Consider the following 19,642-nt stretch of genomic DNA (forward strand, 5'->3'; position numbering starts at 1 on the left):
GCATTTGTCATATAAAATTCAGACTTTTAGCACAATATTGCCACATTGTTTGTTGTTCTTGTAAAACAATGACATTTTTTTAGTAAAATTGCCTATTGTCATAATTTTGCCAAGTAAAATTCCGATTAATGTTATAATATTGCCAAAATTTTTAAGTTTTCTTATAAAATTGTGATTTTTGTCGAGTAAATTTACGACCCTTATCATAAAATTGCCAACATTTTAAGCTTTTCTTGTAAAACTGTGACTGTTACTGAGTAAAATTCCAACTTTTATCATAATATTGCACAAATGTTCAGTTTTTCTTGTAAAATGTTGACTTGTGTTGAGTAAAATTACGACTTTAATTATAATAATGCCAAAATTCTGAGTTTTTCTTGTGAAATTGTGACCTTTTTTTTCTTGTGAAATTCCAAGTAATTTTTTACAACAAACTTTTTTATATTTGCATAGTATGTATTAGGGTCGTACGGTTAGTATTAGTATAGTACCGCGATACTAATGAATAATTTTCGGTTCTATACCGCCTCTGAAACGTACCGGAATGATAAATGACACAATATGTTACTGCATACATCAGCAGACTAATTAGGAGCCTTTGTTTGTTTACTTACTACTAAAATACAAGTTGTCTTGTATGTTCGCTATTTTATTTAAGGACTTAACTGCAATAAGAAACGTACGTTTAATGTACCCTAAGATTTTTTACCGAAAAGTATCCAAATAATTTTAGTACCGGTACCGGTACCAAAATATTGGTATCGTTACAACACTAGTATGTATACATTATTAATGTTGTTAATACAAATCTTTATATATCTAGAAAGGGTGGTCCTAAAGAAGGTAACAAATACAATAATGTGTGTGTGTGTGTGTGTGTGTGTGTGTGTGTGTGTGTGTGTGTGTGCGTGTGTGTGTGTGTGTGTGTGTGTGTGTGTGTGTGTGTGTGTGTGTGTGTGTGTGTGTGTGTGGCAGGAAGGAAAGGTCTAATTCGCGTGGGGAGAAATTAGGAAGAAATCGTCTTTTTCCGACTTTTTTCTGAGGGGTAAAGTCTTATATTGGTGTCAAAACTGCATCATTTGGAAGGTGTTTGTGTTCATATCTAGAACCAGTAAATATAAGAATATTTAAAATTGTCTCTCACATTTTGGTCATTACCGTGTATTATTCTGACGGCATTCCAGGCAAAGTGAAAATACCATTTTATACGCGGGTCTTTAAATACACTTTTCCATAAATCAAAAAGCTATTCACCCAGAAATTGCCTGACATCTTCTGACATTTTACTGTGACAATCATTCAACCAATAAACATTGACCAGCAAACCAATTTGGCGCAAAACAAAAAGCCTTTATTATTTTACTCGCGTGCAGGTACAGTATTTCCTTTATGTGTAATTTTTTTTACTGTATAGTTTGAACTAGGGTTGTACTGTATACCGGTATTAGTATAGTACCGCGATATGAATCATTTTTGGTACGATATATTCTCTGAAACGTACCGGTCCCGCACCCCCCCCGCGCCCGCGTCAAAGTCATGTCATGACATTGCTGGTTTACGAGCAGAGGAGCATGTTCGGCAGCACACAATCACAGAGTACTTACAAACAGACACAGTGTGTAGACAGAAAAGGGAGAACGGACGCATTTTAAAAACTAACGATAAAGGTGAAGTTATGACACTGAAACGCCCTCAGGAAGAGGTGCTTTAAGACATGGCTAGTTAGCTAGCGGCTAACGTCCATCCATCCGTGTTTTAGCTACTTCTAAATCACTAATCCTCGCCTCCATGGCGACAAATAAAGTACGTTTGTTACAAGTATTATCCCTGCAGGACGAGGAATAGCTAAACATGCTTCACTACACACCGTAGCTCACCGGCATCAAAATGTAAACAAACGCCATTGGTGGATCTACACCTAACATCCACTGTAATAATACCAAGTACAGGCGCGTATCTAGTCGATACTACTATGATTATGTCGATATTTTTTGGCATCACAACATCTTCTTTCGTTTAAAAAAAAATGTATATTATGTTTTTTTTTATAAACTCAGGAAATACGTCGCTGTGCACATGAGGACTTTGAATGTGACCAATGTATGATCCTGTAACTACTTGGTATCGGATTGATACCCAAATTTGTGGCATCATCCAAAACTTATGTAAATTATCAAATAACAGATGAATAAGTGGTTATTACATTTTAACAGAAGTGTAAATAGAACATGTTAAAAGAGAAAGTAAGCAGATATTAACAGTATATGAACAAGTGGATTAATAATAATTTTTCTACCACTTGTACTTAATAATGTTGACATAATAATAGAAGGATAAATGGCACAATATGTTACTGAATACGTCAGCAGACTAATTAGGAGGATTACTTAATACTAAAAGACAAGTTGTCTAGTATGTTCACTATTTTATTTAAGGACTTAACTGCAATAATAAACATATGTTTAATGTACCCTAAGATTTTTTGTCAAAATAAAGCCAATATTGCCATTTTTTTTTGTGGTCCCCTTTATTTAGAAAAGTACCGAAAAGTACCGAAATAACCGAAAAACACTATTTTGAACAAGACAGGTTCACAGAACGCTGATTTATGTCAGACCAAAATAGAAACTCCTTTCCACGGCCTCAAAGGGGAAGCAGCACATCCAGGAAGTGATCACATGTTCACACCCCAGCGTTCGTGTAGGCCAGCTGGGTATCGAGCCCGCCGTGTTCCCCTGACTCCTCTGCACACACACGGCTTTATTGCATCCCGTCTGTGGCGCGAAGAGACCCGCTCTGTCATTCATTACCCTTCCTATTTGCCTTCATTGATGAAATGATGCAATCCTTTGTACAAACATGCAGGACGTGGCCATGATTGCACCCAAACAAACATCTAAAGCAACCTGCGCTAATAAGTACAAAGAGTGAACACAAAAATGATCCAACTACTGGCAATTGTTTTTCCCTCAGGGAATTGAAATTATTTGTTTCAGCCTAGGATAAAGCTGACGCCGTGATATCATTTTAATAACTAAGCAGGCAATTTTTTTATTATTATTTTATTATTAATTCTTATCAAAAAAAAAGGACCAATGATTGTCACACACACACTAGGTGTGGTGAAATTACCCTCTGCATTTGACCCATCCCCTTGTTCACCCCCTGGGAGGTGAGGGGAGCAGTGAGCAGCAGCGGTGGCCACGCTCGGGAATTATTTTTGGTGGTTTAACCCCCAATTCCAACCCTTGATGCTGAGTGCCAAGCAGGGAGGTAATGGGTCCCATTTTTACAGTCTTTGGTATGACTCGGCCGATCTCAGGGCGGACACTCTAACCAATAGGGGCACTTATCGGTCATATAAGTGTAAAAGTAAGCTCACCACAAGTAAGATGGCACCTGGAGTCTCTTCTGTTATCTATTACAGTGGACAGGTGTCCTCTGCAGTGGACATTTTTTGCATAACAGGGTGTGTATTGGGAACGATTATAGATATGTGGCATTTTGGCGTATGTCATATAGGCTTTCTTTATCGGTATCTGACCATTTTTTTTATACTACAACGGAAAAATACAATAAATACACTTATGATGGCTTTTAGTATCAACTATTGGTAGCACCACCACCCTCTCCCCTTTCGCTGATTGCCGACAGCGCGTCTCCTTTGCTTACAAGAACTTGTCAAAACTTCCATTTTTTTGGGCGGGAATTCCAGACTTTGTTCTTCTTCTTCCCGTTTTGTGTGTTTTTTCGCTAATACAGCGATTGCAAGGCAAGCCTCTGTCCGCAATGAGTTCAAACCCCGGCCGAGTCATACCAAAGACTATAAAAATGGGACCCATTACTTCCCTGTTTGGCACTCAGCATCAAGGGGTTGGAATTGGGAGTTAAATCACCAAAATGATTCCCGGGCGCGGCCACCGCTGCTGCTCACTGCTCCCCTCACCTCCCAGGGGGTGAACAAGGGGATGGGTCAAATGCAGAGGTTAATTTCACCAAGATCATGAGTTTGGTGACTCTTTTTGAGCAAGTGTTTCGTTTAATGCAGGGGTGTCAAACTCATTTTAGATCGGGGGCCACAAGGAGAAAAATCTACTCCCAGTGGGCCGGACAGGTAAAATCACGGCACAATAACTTAAAAATAAAGACAACTTTAGATTGTTTTCTTTGTTTAAAAAATAGAACAAGCACATTCTAAAATTGTACAAATAATAATGTTGTTGTTGGTTTTTTTTTACAATTACCTGTTGCGGTTAATAGTATACATATTTTATTTGTCGTTATTTATAGTTTCTGAATAAATTATGTCAGTCAACTCATTGGTGTCAATTTTCAATCTATCAAGATAAAAAAATAATATCAAAATTTAATTACCCTATGTTATTTGTGTAGTTGGATCATTTTCCTCGACTGATGTACTAACATCATGTGGTTTATTTTGTACATATATGGCATAATCTACAAAGATACAAATAATTGCTATTGCGACATCCAGTGGACACATTTAGTACAGCAGTTTCTTTCATTCAAAAATGTCAGGTTATTTTTTATACTTAGCAAACTCCTCCCGCGGGCCGGATAAAACCTGTTCGTGGGCCTGATCCGGCCCTCGGGCCGCACGTTTGACACCCCTGGTTTAATGCATCCAATGGTGTCATATTACTAACATATCCAGGTGTTAAAGACATTTCAGAATGAGAGAAGAGCAGTAGGTGTGCAAGCGTAATGTATTTCTTTACAAAGTGACAACTTTGCTTTTTCTATTCTGTTAATTCTACGTGTCTTGCTTACTGTTTTGGCAAACGCTACATAAGGCCAAAGCCTTCACCCAAAAAGAAGGGCCTCGTCTCCAAATATGAGTTTGGCTCCCATTTCCCCCCAGAGGACAGAACTGGAATTACAGACAACATTTCCCAACAGCTGAAGACCATCAGTAATCAGGAAGGCTCTCACCTGAAGCAATCAAATCCACTCCTTTTAAGTCCGCAGCTCCAGCTCAGAAGTTGCCAAATGCAGTAGTGCCTAACTGTTTACAGAGACCAGGGTGGCTGACGGTGAGATGACTTATATTATTTTGATGTTTGATTTGATATTTTAAATGTATTTGAATTGCCGAGTGGTTGTTAAATGTTTAAATGCCAAATCCAAGCTGTTAAGGGTCACTCACTATATCTACTTTTGGAAACACTTTTACTTTAAAAAATGGTTTATTGTAATTTGTTTATATTGGTCCCTAATTGCTTTTGTATTTGTCCACCTTTTCCAAAGGTTTTCCACCTTATAACTATTTGATGAAAAAAAAAGACAATCTAGTCCAAAATAAAAGGAGAAACAGAGATGTGTCTCATCATTGGATTAAAACAAAGAGTGAAGTCCCAGTGTAACCCCTGGTCAAAAAGTCAAATCTCCTTTCAAGTTAGGGGAGAAAAAAACAAACAAAACGTAACTTAAATGTCTTAGAGTTTATAGAAAAGCGCTTCTATATATCAAGGATTATCCGTCGGTGGAGTTCTCAGACATATAGAACTATTGTTCTCCGGACTCCATTCTACACTACAAAATAGATGAAAACTTGGTCAAGCATTAAAGGCCTACTGAAACCTACTACTACCGACCACGCAGTCTGATAGTTTATATATCAATGATGAAATCTTAACATTGCAACACATGCCAATACGGCCGGGTTAACTTATAAAGTGACTTTTAAAACTTCCCGGGAAATATCCGGCTGAAACGTCGCGGTATGATGACGTATGCGCGTGACGAAGTCCGAGTAACGGAAGTTATGGTACCCGTAGAATCCTATACAAAAAGCTCTGTTTTCATTTCATAATTCCACAGTATTTTGGACATCTTTTGCAATTTGTTTAATGAACAATGAAGGCTGCAAAGAAGGCAGTTGTAGGTGGGATCGGTGTATTAGCAGCGGACTACAGCAACACAACCAGGAGGACTTTGTTGGAGCGCTAGCCGCCGACCTCACCTTGACTTCCTACGTCTCCGGGCCGCCAAACGCATCGAGTGAAGTCCTTCGTCCTTCTGCCGATCGCTGGAACGCAGGTGAGCACGGGTGTTGATGAGTAGATGAGGGCTGGCTGGCGTAGGTGGAGAGCTAATGTTTTTAGCATAGCTCTGTGAGGTCCCGTTGCTAAGTTGCTAAGTTAGCTTCAATGGCGTCGTTAGCACAGCATTGTTAACCTTCGCCAGCCTGGAAAGCATTAACCGTGTATTTACATGTCCACGGTTTAATAGTATTGTTGATTTTCTATCTATCCTTCCTTCTATCCTTTATTTTTTTGTTTCTATATGCAGTTAAAGCACGATGCTATCACGTTAGCTCGTAGCTAAAGCATTTCGCCGATGTATTGTCGTGGAGATAAAAGGCACTGAATGTCCATTTTGCGTTCTCGACTCTCATTTTCAAGAGGATATAGTATCCGAGGTGGTTTAAAATACAAATCCGTGATCCACAATAAAAAAAGGAGAGTGTGGAATCCAATGAGCCAGCTTGTACCTAAGTTACGGTCAGAGCGAAAAAAGATACGTCCTGCACTGTCTCTCAAGTCCTTCACTGTAACGTTCCTCATCTACGAATCTTTCATCCTCGCTCAAATTAATGGGGTAATCATCACTTTCTCGGTCCGAATCTCTCTCGCTCCATTGTAAACAATGGGGAATTGTGAGGAATACTAGCTCCTGTGACGTCACGCTACTTCCGGTACAGGCAAGGCTTTTTTTTTTATCAGCGAGCAAAAGTTGCGAACTTTATCGTCGATTTTCTCTATTAAATCCTTTCAGCAAAAATATGTCAATATCGCCATATTTTTGCTGAAAGGATTTAGTAGAGAACATTGACGATAAAGTTCGCAACTTTTGGTCGCTGATAAAAAAAAAAAAGCCTTGCCTGTACCGGAAGTAGCGTGACGTTGAAGGGCTCCTCACATTTCCCCATTGTTTACACCAGCATCGTGAGCGATTCGGACCGAGAAAGCGACGATTACCCCATTAATTTGAGCGAGGATGAAAGATTCGTGGATGAGGTACGTAAGAGTGAAGGACTAGAGTGCAGTGCAGGACGTATCTTTTTTCGCTCTGACCGTAACTTAGGTACAAGGGCTCATTGGATTCCACACTTTCTCCTTTTTCTATTGTGGATCACGGATTTGTATTTTAAACCACCTCGGATACTATACCCTCTTGATAATGAGAGTCGAGAACGCGAAATGGACATTCACAGTGACTTTTATCTCCACGACAATACATCGGCGAAGCACTTTAGCTACGGAGCTAACGTGATAGCATCGGGCTTAACTGCAGATAGAAACAAAAGAAATAAACCCCTGACTGGAAGGATAGACAGAAAATCAACAATACTATTAAACCATGGACCTGTAACTACACGGTTAAAGCTTTCCAGCCTGGCGAAGCTTAACAATGCTGTTGCTAACTTAGCTACGGGACCTCGTCAGAGCTATGATAAAAACATTAGCGCTCCACCTACGCTGGCCCTCATCTGCTCATCACCACCCGTGCTCACCTGCGTTCCAGCGATCGACGGAGCGACGAAGGACTTCACCCGATCATCGATGCGGTCGGCGGCTAGCGTCGGATAGCGCGTCTCCTATCCAAGTCAAAGTCCTCCTGGTTGTGTTGCTGCAGCCAGCCGCTAATACACCGATCCCACCTACAGCTTTCTTCTTTGCAGTCTTCATTGTTCATTAAACAAATTGCAAAAGATTCACCAACACAGATGTCCAGAATACTGTGGAATTTTGCGATGAAAACAGAGCTTTTTGTATTGGATACAATGGTGTCCGAATACTTCCGTTTCAACCATTGACGTCACGCGCATACGTCATCATACATAGACGTTTTCAACCGGAAGTTTCGCGGGAAATTTAAAATTGAGCTTTATAAGTTAACCCGGCCGTATTGGCATGTGTTGCAATGTTAAGATTTCATCATTGATATATAAACTATCAGACTGCGTGGTCGGTAGTAGTGGGTTTCAGTAGGCCTTTAAGGTCTACAACTTATTTGTGTGCAGCTTGGTCAGGGGTATGTTTGTACAGTGAATGTATATGCATAGTATGTATATATGTATGTGTGTACAGTGAATATAAATGCACAGTATTTATATATGTATGTTTGTACAGTGGATGTATATGTACAGAATGTACATATACATAATTGTATGTGTACAGTGAGTACGAACTTTGAGTGTGTAGGTATGTACTGTATTTGTGTATGTAAGTGGGAGCGTAGGTACCTACTGGGAGTCAAATATATCGTACATACAAATGCACATATATACTCACATACACACAATTCGTCATGTTTCATGTGTCAGGTAAACCGCGATGAATGCGGCCGTATGGATCCCCTTCCTACTGTAATGTACTATTGTGCTACATTACTGAACACAGAAGACAGAATATTGTGCTGGAGTGGCCACTTGGTGTGGAGTAGTATACACTATAACGCAGCACAGCAGTGTTTGGAAGGGTGCAGCTGTGTTGGCTGATCGCACCTGAGGCGAGTACACGGTCCCTTTGCTGTCTGATTGGCCTTTTTGAACAGCTGAGAGCGCCTGTGCGTCACTCGTGCACCTGCAAAGGTTTTGTCCTGTGTCTGCGTGGCCTCTCAACCTCTCGCTGATGAAAGGTAGACGTTGTCCTTTTCCAGGTGTGTCTCCGCCTTCCCCACGGCCCCTCTGTCTCCACAGAGAATGAAGTAGAAGTGAGCGAGGCTGAATATTCATGGCCGGCCTCGCTACCATTCATGCAAATGCAGTGTTGTGAATTTGAAACCCGGACACGATCCTAAAAGGAAATCTAACATCTCAGCAGGGTAAGCATAATCCTTTTTTCTCCTCAGCGCAGTGAGCAGAAACCATGATAATGGACTACCTTGTCACTGATTATTGAGTAATGTAGACATAATTGGCTAAATTGCTCCAACATGCCATAGGATATCTAATTACATCCACAGTGTGGGACATGCAGGACATACACAGATTATCAGAATGGTCTTTATTTGAGGACAATACAATGGAGCATTCAAGGTTGACTTTTGATTTGTTCATATTTTCAAGTGAAAGTCCCACAGGAAAAAGGAGATAATCAGTTATTCACAATGAACAAACCTTTATCAACAGTACTTTATCAGATTAATCACATTTTTGAATTGGGATTACTCATGATTAATCACAGGTTGTACTACCCGCGTACATAATTTAAATTCATTTTAAAAAGACCCCAATATTTGGACACCAGTGCATGTTTTTAAAACTTGAATGGACGTCATTTATATGATTGTGATTATTCTGCGTGTATACACAATTAATGCACTGTTTTTTAGCGAATAATCGCATTATGTAACTCGTTATTTTTGGCAACTGTTGCGTCAGACCAGTCTTCCTCTCAGGGAATAAAAGTCACTGGTCAATCTAAAGTTCTTTCAGATGACATATATGTTGAGTAAGAAGGACTATCAAGACAGAATAGCAATATTATCAAGTTTTACTAAAGCTTTAGGAGACCAGTCCTACAGTGCGTTAATAGCAGCATCTAGAAGCCCGGTCCCCTCCAAGGCTTCTCATTGTCATCCCATAGGGTTGAGTTTTTCCTTGCCCTGATGTGGGATCTGAGCCGAGGATGTCGTTGTGGCTTCTGCAGCCCTTTGAGACACTTGTGACTTAGGGCTATATAAGTAAACATTGATTGATTGATGATAGAAGCGGTCTGAAAATCAAACGGGAAGAGACAGCTTATTGAGTACAAAAACAACTCCCTCCTGCCCAGAAAGGAATACAGCCTCATTGTTCGAATACAGATAAGGTAAAAAGGGAGTACATCATACTCCCAATAGAATTCCAACGTCTTCAAGGTAAAGCACAAGAGTTTACTTGCAGACATAATATTCAAGCACAAAGCACATGGGAAAATATTACATGACTATTGATAAAGAAAGAACTCTTACAAATATATGCATTCTCCACACAACCTTAACTGTAACTTTTCTACGAGTGTGTAAAAGTACGCCGTAATCGCGTTTCTGTACGCGCCTCTGTTTTAATGTAAAATAACAAAATTACAGTTACTAAAAAAGAATAAAAAAGAAGTGCTGCATTTGTGTGTATTTATTTAATTGTACTATTTGTTGACTTTAAAATAAGTTTTTAAAGAAGCTAGAAACTGTGAAACTAAGTAAGAAATTAATACAGTCATTCATTGTTTATCAATGTTAATTGGTTCCGGACACGGCCATGATGAATTAAACTCAATGTATTCGTGATAGCCCCTTGAGATGCAGCATCTTGTTTTCAAGGCGTCCCTACACAAACACATAAAACATACAATACAGTAAAACACAACATTAATGAATGCCCGCAAATCATAGGAATCATTAATTAACAATGTATTTTTTTTTTTACTAGAACATTAAAAAAAGCTGTTTACAACCTTCTAAATACCTTTTTCAACACGAGAGCCCTCTACACATGAAATAACACCTCTCAGTCATCTTTACACTCATTTAATCCAATATAGTAACACCACTGAGGCTGAGCCAATCAGTGGCCACGATACTGATTGGTATCATCTATCGTGGCCTATACTTGATATTTTTTGTTTATTTTAGTGAGTGAGTGAGTGAATTATATTTATATAGCGCTTTTCTCTAGTGACTCAAAGCGTGAAACCCAATATCTAAGTTACATTTAAACCAGTGTGGGTGGCACTGGGAGCAGGTGCGTAAAGTGTCTTGCCCAAGGACACAACGGCAGTGACTAGGATTGGCGGAAGCGGGGATCGAACCTGGAACCCTCAAGTTGCTGGCACGGCCACTCTACCAACCGAGCTATACCGCCTCATACCAGCCATTTCTATGGTTGATAAATGCATCATTTAGGACAAAACGTTGTAAAATGTGTTTAAAAAAAAAAAAAAAAGGGAATATCAAAGCAATTTGGAAAAGTCGCAATATTTAAATCCCGACGTGGCGAGGGACAACTTTAGTGCGCTCGACCTTTAGCAGTTGTGCACAATGCGATGTCACTGCTCGGCGTGCATTAGATTTTGCCCCCAAAACAAATCACAAAATTAAAATCAGGCCAATGTATGAATGAAATGTTTTCCACGACTCACTTCTGAGACAATTTCCGACACGGTTGATGTGTCTGGTCGATAACTGTCTGCAACATTTTCTCTGAGCAGCTGTCAGCGAGGACTTTCTCCCCGTGAATACTCCCCCTCTTCGTCTCTCGTGGCATTTAATATCCGTAGATACCGCCGACTGTGTGTTTAGTAGGTAGAGCAGCTCCGCTTCCCCCTCATCAGTGTATGGTGTGCAGATGTGAGTCAAGTCTTTTGAATGGTGGTTCTGGTGTAAAGCCCAGGAAGGAAAGTACAACACCCAAAACCAGTGAAGTTGGCACGTTGTGTAATTCGTAAATGAAAACCGAATACAATGATTTGCAAATCCTGTTCAACTTCTATTCTATTGAATTGAATGCCCCTATGCCAACAAAAAAGTTGGCATAGGGAAATTTTTACCACTGTTACGTGGCCTTTCCTTTTAACAACACTCAGTAAACGTTTGGGAAATGAGGAGACCCATTTTTGAAGCTTTTCAGGTGGAATTCTTTCCCATTCTTGCTTGATGTACAACTTAAGTTGTTCCACAGTCCGGCGTCTCCGTTGTGGTATTTTACGCTTCATAATGTGCCACACATTTTCAATGGGAGACAGGTCTGGACTACAGGCAGGCCAGTCTAGTACTATGAAGCCACACTGTTGTAACACGTGGCTTGACATTGTGTTGCTAAAATAAGCAGGGGCGTCCATGATAACATTGCTTGTAAGGCAACCTATGTTGCTCCAAAACCTGTATGTAGCTTTCAGCATTAATGGTGCCTTCACAGTGCCCAAGGCATGGGTAACTTACACATCTAATACACCCCCATACCATCACAGATGCTGGCTTTGCGCCTTGAACAATCCGGATGGTTCTTTTCCTCTTTGTTTCGGAGGACACGACGTCCACAGTTTCCAAAAACAATTTGAAATGTGGATTCGTCAGACCACAGAACACTTTTCCACTTTGAATCAATCCATCTGAGATGAGCTTGGGCCCAGCGAAGCCGGCGGCGTTTCGGGGTGTTGTTGATAAATGGCTTTTGCTTTGCATAGTAGAGTTTTAACTTGCACTTACAGATGTAGCGACCAACTGTAGTTACTGACAGTGGTTTTCTGAAGTGTTCCTGAGCCCATGTGGTGATATCCTTTACACACGGATGTCGCTTTTTGATGCAGTACCACCTGAGGGATCGAAGGTCATGGCCTTGCTGCTTACATGCAGTGATTTCTCCACATTCTCTGAACCTTTTGATGATAATACGGACTGTAGATCGTGAAATTCCTAAATTCCCTGAAAAACCTCATTGAGAAATGTTGTTCTGAAAGTGTTGGACAATTTGCTCACGCGTTTGTTCACAAAGTGGTGACCCTCGCCCCATCCTTCTTTGTGAATGACTGAGCATTTCATGGAAGCTGCTTTTATACCCAATCATGGCACCCACCTGTTCACCTGTGGGATGTTCCAAATAAGTGTTTGATGAGCATTCCTCAACTTCCTCAGTCTTTTTTTGCCACTTGTGCCAGCTTTTTTGAAACATGTTGCAAGCATCAAATTCCAAATGAGCTAATATTTGCAAAAAAATAACAAGGTTTTCCAGTTCCAACGTTAAGTATCTTGTCTTTGCAGTCTATTCAATTGAATATAGGTTGAAAAGGATTTGAAAATAATTGTATACTGTTTTTATTTCCCATTTACACAATGTGCCAACTTCACTGGTTTTGGGGTTTGTACAATTTTGCATTCACATCTTGCCCTAATTTTTATTCTAGTTTAATTCTTATTTTTTAACATACATAGATAGATACATGTCATTTTTATTTATTTGTAGTAGTTTTTTGTGCACTAAGTTTTTGTTGGGGGGGAGGGAACTTTTTAAATAGTGATCTAATTTTCAATGCATATGTGATGCAATATGGGATATGGCACCACCTTATAGAATGTTTACAATGAAAACATAAGCCAACTTAAATAATTAATACAGTTTCAGAATAATTCCCCCACAATAGACTATATATTGGTTTGAAATATTCAGATCCAAATCTGATAACTGCTACTAGTGAGTGTTTCCTTGATTAAAAACATGACGGTTATCATCTTGTTTCTGTCCAGTCCTGGTATTTTTGGCTCCACTACTGTTATGATCCGTTGCCCAGATCATGTTTTCATGTTAGTCTTGACTACCTCAGTTCTGCTTTCTGCACCCCTGGGTTTGTGTTTCAGTTACCATGGGTGCTGATTGGTTTCAGCTGCCTCTGATGCTCACCTGCTGCCAGGCACTAATCAGAGAGCTATTTATTCCCGTTTCTTTCCAAATTCAGTCTGGCTTCCTAGTTTGCTACAAGCAACGGTTAACGACGATTAGTTTTGATTCCTGTTTTTTTTATGCTAGCCTCCTTTGCTTTGCCTCCCGTGCTATTGGCACACCTTTTGTTTGTTCCTGCATGATTTATACCAATAAATAATTTCCTACATGCACGCTTCGTCCAGAGCAGAGGTCACCAACCTTTTTGAAACCAAGAGCTACTTCTTGGGTACTGATTAATGCGAAGGGCTACCAGTTTGATACACACTTAAATAAATTGCCAGAAATAGCCAATTTGCTCAATTTACCTTTAACTCTATGTTATTATTAATAATTAATGATATTTATCTTTGTGGAAACACTGATCATCTTAATGATTTCTCACTATAAATATATATAGAAAGAGATAAATATCAATATGCAACACTTTATTTTTATATTTTCTCTAAGTGCACATTTTTCAAATTGAACATTTTCAAATGATCACTTCTAAGACAGTCTTGTGAAATCACAATATCCCATTTTAACTAGCTAGCCACTAACATTTTTTAACAAATCATGAATTACTTTGCACCATGTTTGTACAAATAATAAGTCATGTAAAATATAAAAGTAAACTCTCAAATTTTTAAATAAATCATGTCACACTTTGAACTGGACACCAAATCTGTTATCTGTTTCTTTGTCAGTTAGTGAAGACCAAGTCTTTAAAATATTTTCTTGGATTTTCAAATTCTATTTGAGTTTTGTCTCTCTTAGAATTAAAAATGTCAAGCAAAGCGAGACCAGCTTGCTAGTAAATAAATACAATTTAAAAAATAGAGGCAGCTCACTGGTAAGTGCTGCTATTTGAGCTATTTTTAGAACAGGCCAGCGGGCTACTCATCTGGTCCTTACGGGCTACCTGGTGCCCGCGGGCACCGCGTTGGTGACCCTTGGTCCAGAGTGTTCCGTCTGCATCTTGGGAGAACGACCTCCGCATCACCATGCGACCCGATCGTTACAACTACTCCTCTGGTCTGAGCGCTGGCTCCCCTCACCTGTCCCTCTGGATCGTTATGCCTTGTGCTTCATACAAATGTTTGCTCTTTGTGCACTTCCCTGCTGCACATCCTTAGTTTTTTAGGGTTTCCTGTGTTTACCCTACAACGAGGGCTTCTTCTCTGCCCTTGCCTGTCATCTCTGCATCCCGGGGTCCAGATAAACACTAGAACCGTGACAAATTTACTCTTAAAAAAACCCAACAACGAGCCAGTCTTTTGAACGACTGTTTGAAAGGTATGGTTCCTCTAGATCTGACCCCATCCAAAGAGCCAAAATTCCCATCTCTAGTAGGACACGATGGGGATTGTGGGAAATGACGGAATTTTTGCGCAACTATGGAAGCTATGATGACTGCAGACATTCTGCGTGGAGTCCAGAGTGCAAACCTGCAGACCTTGAGTGGCTTTTAAATAGTTATCCAGCAGCAGGTATAACAACCAAAAAGCCCTTGCTGTGAGCCCCCCTGCTGGCTCAGGTGGCTTGGAGACCCTCCCCAATATAGATCGGGAACTTGGGAGAACTGCATGGGGCCCTGGCCCTCTGGCCTGTTCCAGAGCTTCATTGATTGGCACTGGGCCCCAGCTGCCAATATCGCAGCAGCACACGGACCCTGCGGTTAATCCGGCGGGGTAGAGCGCTCCTTTTGTGATGTTTTTTTTAGCTTTTTGACGGCCAAACAAATCCACTGTAAAATGGACACAATGGGTTTTTTAGCTCCTTGATGGAGGAGGGTGCTCTCGTCGTAGAGCATCGGTGAAAAATGGAGGGGTAATAACGGAGGAAAAGTGCAGACAGAAAGGAAGGAGAATGAAGAGGTGGTTAATATTTGATTAGTTAATTAGAGATCGTGCTATGTTCTCAGCCAGTGTGCCGTTGCTCCAGGCTCCTGGATGTCATTGTGGTCGCCACAGTCATCACTTACTGTACGGGCCCATTTCCGATGGCCTTTTCCGCACAATAAATATATGCTGCTGTCAGATATTCTGTGACCGACATGCAGAAAGGTGAACAGGTTTGTTCCCTTAGAGCTTTAAAGTCAGAAGATATGCACTAAAAATCCAAATATGCGATCAAGTAGTTAAGGGGTAATAATTTCAATGAAAACAATGAAGGTTGAGCACTATAATGTTATAACAGAACTATAAACCCTGCATATTCACAGTAGCACCTCTAAGTTGAGGTATCATTATACATATCGTTTTTTTCGGACTATAAGTCGCAGTTTTTTTCATAGTTTGGCCGGGGGTGCAACTTATACTCAGGAGCCACTTATGTGTGAAATTATTAACACATTACCGTAAAATATCAAATAATATTATTTAGCTCATTCACGTAAGAGACTAGACGTATAAGATTTCATGGGATTTAGCGATTAGGAGTGACAGATTGTTTGGTAAACGTATAGCATGTTCTATATGTTATAGTTATTTGAATGACTCTTACCATAATATGTTACGTTAACATACCAGGCACGTTCTCAGTTGGTTATTTATGCCTCATATAACGTACACTTATTCAGCCTGTTGTTCACTATTCTTTATTTATTTTAAATTGCCTTTCAAATGTCTATTCTTGGTGTTGGCTTTTATCAAATACATTTCCCCAAAAAATGCCACTTATACTCCAGTGCGACTTATATATGTTTTTGTCCTTCTTTATTATGCATTTTCGGCAGGTGCGACTTATACTCCGAAAAATACGGTACATGTCTCAAATATATATATATATATATATATATATATATATATATATATATATATATATATATATATATATATATATATATATATATATATATATTATATATATATATTGTCCTGACCAGCTTCTCAGGTAAATCATATAGTTGATGTAGAAGCCCATATTGGCTGTACAAATTTACTTTACAAAAGAAAAGTGTGGGATACTCCTCTTGTTGCCTTATTTGTATTTGACTTTATTCAATGGATTTACATTATTATTCGGTGCAGGAGGGGATGGAAAGAGTAAAAAAGGAAAACGGGGAAATTGCGGGACAAAAGGGGGATAAGACAGAGAGACAAACAGAACAACATCAGCAAATGTGATAGTAAAAGTCATAGCAAACAAGCAGTTAGTGAAATGAATAATAATACAGAAATGACAATGAACATTATTACACTACAAATGGAGCAATACAAATACCAATAGAAATAGCACTATTGATGATGAACAATAACAATAATTACCTCTACTATCAACAATACAGTTGTTTAAATGCAACATTACATATATGTAATGATAACTTGAAATACAAAAGAAAGCAGATAAATGGAGGGGATGAAAGAGAAGCCAGCCATATTAACCTTGTAGATTGTTATAGTAACAATAGGTTAAGCTTTGTCAGTGTGCCATGTGTTACCCAGTTTCCCCTAGGGTAACAATGTTAATTTATGTTTGATGAAACATGGTTATATGCGTGAGTGTATGTGTATATGTACAGTATGTGTATATGTATGCTTGTACAGTGAATGTGCGTGCGGATGTACGAACTAAAATATTTTAAGTTTTTGTCATTTGTGGTCGGTCTGAAAACGAATTTGCGGATTCTTGCACATTTAAAAACAAATATAAATACACAAAATGTTGTTTATGCTTTGCAACGCAAGCTATTGTATGAATATCTTCATCCTGCCCAGCTTCTACGCTTAAATTAAAGTGTTTTTATTCAAGAAGGATTCAATTGGCAATAAGTGTGCATAAGGAGGCTCCTGAAGGATGAGCCAAAAATAATTCAGTGTTTTAAGTAAGGAAACCAATGCATTCAGCTCTCTCTGTAACTGTGACATGTTGACATACTGTTCTACAAACTGCATTTTGTGCTATTTGCAGTCTTTTTCATTGACTTTCATGTACAAGTATACAAACTGTACACTGACTACTCTAAATTTTATCCAATATACAGTACATAGCATTATCCCTTGAGGACATATACAACCGCTCAAGAGAAATGATGGCATAACCAAACTTGGAGGATGTTCATTCAGTTGTTTGATTTTGTAGGAATCATAACACACTGAGGCACGACACAAAACTGCAGTCATTTCAAATGGCAACTTTCTGGCCTTAAGAAAAACAAAAATAAATACAAAACCCAAAACTAGTGAAGTTGGCACGTTGTGTAAATCGTAAATAAAAACAGAATACAAAGATTTACAAATCCTTGTCAATTCAATTGAATAGACTGCAAAGACAACATACTTATATATATATATATATATATATATATATATATATATATATATATATATATATATATATATATATATATATATATATATATATATATATATAAATACGTTCGAACTGGAAAATGTTATTTTTTGCAAATATTAGCTCATGTGGAATTTGATGCCTGCAGCATAAAAAAAAACCCACTGTCAGTAATTACAGTTCGTAAGTGCATTTTAAAACTCAACTATACAAAGCGAAAGCCATTTATCAACAACACCCAGAAACGGCGCCGGCTTCGCAGGGCCCGAGCTCATCTAAGATGGCCTGATGCAAAGTGGAAAAGTGTTCTGTGGTCTGACGAATCCACATTTCTAATTGTTTTTGTGGACGTCGTGTCCTCGGGAACAAAGAGGAAAAGAACCATCCGGATTGTTATAGGTGCAAAGTTCAAAAGCCAGTGTCTGTGATGGTATGGGGGTGTATTAGTGTCCAAGACATGGGTAACTTACACATCTGTGAAAGCACCATTAATGCCGAAAGGTACATACAGGTTTTGGAACAACATATGTTGCCATCCAAGCAACGTTATCATGGACGCCCCTGCTTATTTCAGCAACACAATACAAAACCATGTGTTACAACAGCGTGGCTTCATAGTAAAAGAGTGCAGGTACTAGACTGGCCTGCCTGTAGTCCAGACCTGTCTCCCATTTAGAATGTGTGGCGCATTAAGTAGCGTGAAATACCAAAACGGAGACCCCGGACTGTTGAACAATTTAAGCTGTACATCAAGCAAGAATGGGAAATAATTCCACCTGAAAAGCTTCAAAAATTGGTCTCTTTAGTTCCCAAATATTTACTAAGTGTTGTTAAAAGGAAAGGCCATGTAACATAGTGGTAAAAATGCCCCTGTGCCAACTTTTTTGCAATGTGTTGCTGCCATTAAATTCTAAGTTAAAAATATATTATAAAAATAAGTTTCTCAGTTCGAACATTAAATATCTTGTCTTTGCAGTCTATTCAATGGAATATAAGTTGAAAAGGATTTGCAAATCATTGTATTCTGTTTTTACTCACGAATTACACAACACGCCGACTTCACTAGTTATGGGTTTTGTACATAAACAATTGTGGTAGTCAGTAAAAGTTAAATTTTTCGATCAAGCAAAATGAAAAAAAAAAATGAAACCACTGAATTTTGAGAGAAAATTGTGAAAACATCAAAAACAAACAAAAAAAACCACGACAACACACCACGAGTAGTTTGTTGCACCACGTTTGGCTTTTATTACAGTTTGCAGTCTGTGAGGCATGGATCGACCTAACGAGTGCCAAAACAGTGCTCCAACTTTCTCTGATTGATGTTGTTGTATAAACTTTGCAGGTCGGAGTCTTGTCATGAACCATTTTCTTCAATTTCCCCCATAGATTTTCAATTGGAGTGACATCTGGACTATTTGCAGGCCATGACATTGACCTTATGTATCTTACTTAAAGAAAAGTGTCCACTCTTTTTGCTCCATGGCAAGATGCATTATCATCTCGGAAAATGATGTCATCATCCCCAAACATCCTTTTAATTGATGTTATAAGAAAAATGTTCAAAATGTGAACTTGTGTATTTATTGAAGATGTAATGACAGCCGTCTCCACAGTGCCATTACCTGACACATGTTTTCTTCAAGGAGTCGTCTTCATAAGTTTAATTGGAACCAAACAAAAGTTCCAGCATCGTCACCTTGCCCAATGCAGATTTTTGATTCATCACTGAATGTGTTTTTTGTCCAGTTATCCATAGTCCACGATTACTTTTTAGCCCATTTAAACCTTTTGTATTTTATGTTAAGCTATAATTGACGGCTTTTTAAATGTTTTTATTTTTTATAAATGGCTGCAATAATAATGTCAATGAGGGATTTCTAATCACTGCTATGTTGGAATTGTTATTACTGTTGTTGATAATAT

General features: G+C 38.9%; 1 long non-coding RNA gene across 1 annotated transcript; it reads left to right on the top strand.

Annotated features, from left to right (window-relative positions):
- Positions 1 to 5,020: 5,020 nt before the first annotated feature.
- LOC133664424 (uncharacterized) lies at positions 5,021 to 19,346 on the top strand. The gene is made up of 3 exons (XR_009828580.1): positions 5,021 to 5,054; positions 8,686 to 8,850; positions 19,106 to 19,346. It is a non-coding gene; the product is annotated as an uncharacterized LOC133664424 (long non-coding RNA).
- The last annotated feature ends 296 nt before the right edge of the window (positions 19,347 to 19,642 follow it).

The sequence above is a fragment of the Entelurus aequoreus genome, linkage group LG14 (assembly GCF_033978785.1).
Source record: "Entelurus aequoreus isolate RoL-2023_Sb linkage group LG14, RoL_Eaeq_v1.1, whole genome shotgun sequence".
Lineage (NCBI taxonomy): Eukaryota > Metazoa > Chordata > Actinopteri > Syngnathiformes > Syngnathidae > Entelurus > Entelurus aequoreus.